We start from the raw sequence: 5,896 nt of genomic DNA, 5'->3' as shown, positions 1-5,896 counted from the left end.
GCATTAAAAGATTACAGTTGGTACAAAATGCGGCTGCAAGGCTTTTGACAAAAACAAGAAAGTTTGATCATATTACGCCTATACTGGCTCACCTGCACTGGCTTCCTGTGCACTTAAGATGCGACTTTAAGGTTTTACTACTTACGTATAAAATACTACACGGTTTAGCTCCAGCCTATCTCGCCGATTGTATTGTACCATATGTCCCGACAAGAAATCTGCGTTCAAAGAACTCCGGCTTATTAGTGATTCCCAGAGCCAAAAAAAAGTCTGCGGGCTATAGAGCGTTTTCTATTCGGGCTCCAGTACTCTGGAATGCCCTCCTGGTAACAGTTAGAGATGCTACCTCAGTAGAAGCATTTAAGTCCCATCTTAAAACTCATTTGTATAATCTAGCCTTTAAAGAGACCCCCCTTGTTTTAGACCAGTTGATCTGCCGTTTCTTTTCTTCTCTCCTCTTCTCCCCTGTCCCTTGCAAGGGGGAGTTGCATGGATGAAGTGCTGGCTGTCCAGAGTCGGGACCCCGGGTGGACCACTAGCCTGTGCATCGGTTGGGGACATCTCTGCGCTGCTGACCCGTCTCCGCTCGGGATGGTTTCCTGTTCGCCCCGCTGTGGACTGGACTCCCGCTGATGTGTTGGATCCACTGTGGACTGGACTTTCACAATGTTATGTCAGACCCACTCGACATCCATTGCTTTCGGTCTCCCCTAGAGGGGGGGGGGCGGGGGGCGGGGGGCGGGGGGGGTTACCCACATATGCGGTCCTCTCCAAGGTTTCTCATAGTCATTCACCGACGTCCCACTGGGGTGAGTTTTTCCTTGCCCGTATGTGGGCTCTGTACCGAGGATGTCGTTGTGGCTTGTACAGCCCTTTGAGACACTTGTGATTTAGGGCTATATAAATAAACATTGATTGATTGATTGATTGATTTGCCACGAGCGACCGGGTGGACGCACGCAGGCTGGGAAGGAACTCCTCGGACTACACAGCAGACCCTGCAGGCTACCGGAGCGAACCTCAAGAAGCCCACAACACGCAAGGGCAGAGGAAACTCTGCCTCCGAAGTGAGTGTTGTGTATTGTGGATCTGCGGGGGCATCCAACTGCTTTGGGCTGTGGGCTTGTGGGCTCGTGCGTTGTGCGCTGGCTGTGTGGTTCTGTGGACAGGGGCGATCGGGACCTAGAGACCTGCGGTGACCCCTGGGAGCGACCAAGAGGCGGAGCGGGACGGGACAAGTACGGCCATGTAGGTCCCGCGAGTGACCGGAGACTGGCGAGGAGGGTGGGCGTACCCAATACCTCTATGCGGAACTACAGTAGAGGCAGGGGAAACCCTGCCTTGCGTGTAAGTGTGACGTCAGCCCAGAGAGCGTCTTCGTGGTTTTAAATGATTTTATCCCCGTGGCTTGCCTCCATTTAAATTCTGTGTGCAGGAGGACGCCGTGGGAGTGGGCAGAGCCAAGACCCTGACCCTCTACGCCTATCGTGACTGTACCCTCAAATAAACTGTGAGCTAGCATAATCATCTTCCCTTATTTTGGAAGGCTGCTCTCATTACATTGGGTCCTTAATATTTATATTGGTTTTAAGCAAAATGTTACTAGTTTTTAATATTCCACCACTCGGGTCTATTACATATATGCATGTATATATAACCTAATCATATTGTTTCTTGAATTTAAAAATAGCTGACCGTTTTTTTCCCCTTCTCTGGGATTATATTCCCAGTTTTGATCTCGGACGTCTGGTCACTTATAGCATATAAGAATATTCTATTACTGTTAAGCAAACTATGAATAATAAAACATGTGTCATTTATCATAGCTACAAGTATGACAAAAAAGCGCGTGAAAATCAGTGGTATTCAGTGAGGTAAGATGAATTAAATGCGCTGACAGTTCATTGCTCCTGCCAAATGAATTGAACTGAGTGGAGCAGATCACCACTCCAAGATGGCGGCCCCGCGTCTCGTCAGCGCCAGTAGGCAGTAGCGCTCGATGCTGCGTCTACTTATAAGATGTCTATGGTTATAACGTTAGCAGTGAGTTTACAGCCTCACTGATTTAACTACACAGCAAATAAAAATGACGTTACTTAGCCAATAAACGTTAGCTTACATTCAAAACGTATCCTTATTTATGCATTTTCAAATGTCGAACAAAGTTGGAAGTTGTTGCGTCTCCGTCTGTAATATTCGAACTGCATGTTTTGCATACGCAATTCGTTTTTGTTGACCAAGTCGTAGTTTTTATACCCGTACGAAACCAACTTTGGCATGATTTTTTTCTCACTGGCGTGTTGTTTGACAATTCTTCTTCGTTGGTTTTCCTGCAATTTGATTGGATGAATGCTGTGTGATGAAAACAACGTAGCTCTAATTTGATTGGCTGTTGTACTGAGATCACTCACGCTGACAGGAACAACACGCTGATAGACAGATACATACAAAATTAAAGATACGGAGTGCTCCTGAATAACATTTTAATCTTTGGGTTTTGGGGGAAGTAGCAAGTCATGTCAAGTCAAAAGGCTCAAGTCCAAGTGCAGTTACAAGTCATTGATGTTAAAGTCTAAGTCGAGTTGCAAGTCTCTTTACATTTTGTGAAGTCGAGTCTAAAGTCATCAAATTCATGACTCGAGTCTGACTCGAGTCCAAGTCATGTGACTAGAGTCCACATCTTTGGCAAACAGTGACGGAGAAAGTGGACAACCTTGCCTAGTGCCCCTCATAAGAGGAAACCTTGGAGAGATTTGGCTGTTAGTTCTAACTATATAGGACCTTGATCCATGCTATAAATGAGTCTCCGGATCCAAATTTCCTTGAGTAGTTTGAAGAAAATTCCAATTCACTCTGTTAAATGCTTTTCAGCATCTAATGAAACAACAGCGGTTTTTAGATTATGCACAACAGAATAGTCTATCAGGCGGCGAACATTGTTGGACGATTGTCTCCCTTAGATAAAACCTGTTTGATCAGGGTGTACTAGATATGGAGTGATTTTTTCCTAATCTTTGAGCTAATACTTTGCAGATAATTTTCAGATCAATATTAATCAAGGAGATTGGCCGATAACTTAACGGAAGTGTTGGGTCTTTTTCAGATTTTAGCAGAATTCATGTTTGGAGGAAGGAGTGAGGAAGAAATACCACCTGAGGTAAAGAATGCCAACATTGTGAAGAGATACAAAAGAAAGGGTGATAGAGCAGAATGTGGCATTTACAGATGAATATCACTACTCAATACTGCTGGTAAGGTCCTGTCAGGAATCCTCAACACAAGACTTCAGACCATTGCTGAGGACATACTCCCAGAATCTCAATCAGGCTTTAGTCCAAAGAGAGGAACAACTGACATGATATTCTCAGTGAGAAAACTCCAAGAAAAATGCATTGAATAAAATAAACCCCTCCATATTAGAGTTGGGTATCGTTTGAATTCGAACGATTCCGATTCCAATTCTTTGTTTCGATTCCGATTCCTGACGATTCTCGATTCCGATTCTTTTAAGAGGCAGGGTCAAAAAAAAGTTTAGGATATTTTAAATGAGCTAGCTAACCTACAGTCTTTCTGAATGAAATAGTCTGACATTCTCCATCAATTTTAATTCTATTAACTTTTTATGAACTTTACTATAAATTCCTTTCAGGGCTGTTTTCAACTAGAATATAAATATCAAATCTATGAACTTGAATATAAATATTATAAATTATGAATACATTTTCCCAGGGGTACACTTTCCTCAAGAGAGCTTTATTTTTGAAAACCTCATGAAAACACATTTACACACACAAGTGTATGATGCTGCAGGTACTTAAAAATGTTGCCGTGCTCCCACTGATGGGCTAACCTGGTGCAGAAAAGCAAATAAACAATAAGAAACAACTTGCAAAACCCAGTCCAGATTAGCAGCAGGTACAGTATAAAATCAGAGACAGTTCTTGTTTAGGAAAATGACCATATCCGCCTTCTCAGGCAGGATGCGTGAGCGTTCTGGACAGATAGTCTCCTGCTGTGGAAAATACATGTTCGCTGGGTGTGGAAGAAGCTTGAACGCATAAATAGGAGAAAGCGCGATCTGACAGCAAAGGATAAGTCTTTTGTTGGTTCCACCGGACCATCACCATGCAACAGGGTCGTCAGACATAATTATCGGTGGAACGTCCTGGTACATCTGCAGCTCTCTCTCCACTCGTTTCTTGATGGACATGGAGCTCTGTTATTTCTTTTTTTTTTTGTAAAGTAAAGCCACACTTTCGACCGCCGACGCCCGCTATCCATGCTTGAGCTTGACTGACTCGCTCGGCTATGCTAACACTTCCGGCGGTGGGCGCTTCTTCGTTGGTGCTCAGCGGCTTCTTCTTCCGGTTCGGCTGCCTTTTTTTTTTTTTTTTTTTTTTTTTTTCCGGTCGGCGGACTGGGTATCGAAAATAGGAATCGAAATTTAAACTTTTGAACGATTCCGGGAGAATCGGAAAGTTAGTCCCGGTTCCAATCGATACTCGATACTCGATACTCGATACCCAACCCTACTCCATATGGTGTTTATTGACTTCACAAAAGCATTTGACACTGTCTCTAGGGAACTACTTTGGGAAGTACTGGCAAGATCAGGATGTCTTCCAAAATTCATCAGTATAGTCCAATTGATGCATGACAATATGACAGCTACAGTACTTGGGAATCGTGATGATTCTGCTCCTTTTGAAGTAAAAACTGGAGTAAAAACAGGGATTCCTGGAAGCCCCAACACTGTTCTCTGTCTTTATCTCTGTTGTGATCCACATTGCATATTCACGAATACCAGCTGAGCTATTTAAAATTGCATTTCGGCTAGATAGAAAACTATTCAACCTGAGGAAGCTGCAAGCCAGAAGAAAAGTTTCAAGTTCAAAGTTTCAATATGCCGATGATAATGCAATAGCAGCCAAGAGTGCAGAAGATTTGCAAGTAATACTGGATGCATTTAACTACACGTACACACAACTTGGACTTAGAATAAATGCACTCTTCCAACTATCGCCAAAGGACGTCATCCGGCAACCACCAGCAATAAAGATAGAAGAAGTGGCTCTTAAAAATGTAGAAAGCTTCACATACCTTCGTAGTATAATGTCTTCAAATGCTAACATTGATGCAGAAGTCAATCACAGAATCAGGCTAGCTGCTGCAGCCTTTGGAAAACTTAAGACTCAAGTGTTCCAAAATCATGACTTCAGACTAGATACAAAAATCTAAGTGTTCAGAGCAATTATTATAACAACTTTGCTATATGGTTCAGAGGAATGGACAGCATATCGAAGACATATGACAGCACTTGAAAGGTTCTCAACAGCATGGTCAACGCCAGATGGTGAATATTAATTGGCAAGATATGAGAACAAACATCAGTGTACTGAACAGGCCATGTTTTTAAGAGTGAGTACAGAGTAGAGTAGAGAGTACAATTGTTAAAAAACAAGTACAATGGACAGGGCATGTTGACGAAAGACTGCCAAAACAGATGTTGTACTGTCAGCTAAATGAAGGGAAAATAAATGTTGGTGGGCAGAGAAAACGTTTCAAGGATTGCTTAAAAAAAAGATTTTTAAACAATGTGTAATAGATTCTACATACTGGGAAGACCTAGCAAAAGACAGAATAACATGGAGAGCTGCAGTCAGTGAAGGAGTGACAAAGTATGAGGAGAAAGAACATATACGATACTTGGAAAAAAGGAGGAGGAGACTGGAAAAAAGAGTCATGCCAAAACGTATATTACCACTTGGTCTGATCTGTCCAATATGTGGCAGAAACTTCAAAGCTCGCATTGGCTTGTACAGTCACTACAGAGCACATCATTCTTAGGGAAGATGGACCCCTATCTTATAACAAGCAGAGGAGCCAGCAAGCGAGA

Source organism: Entelurus aequoreus, linkage group LG02 (genome assembly GCF_033978785.1).
Source record: "Entelurus aequoreus isolate RoL-2023_Sb linkage group LG02, RoL_Eaeq_v1.1, whole genome shotgun sequence".
Lineage (NCBI taxonomy): Eukaryota > Metazoa > Chordata > Actinopteri > Syngnathiformes > Syngnathidae > Entelurus > Entelurus aequoreus.
This window is presented reverse-complemented; position numbering follows the sequence as displayed.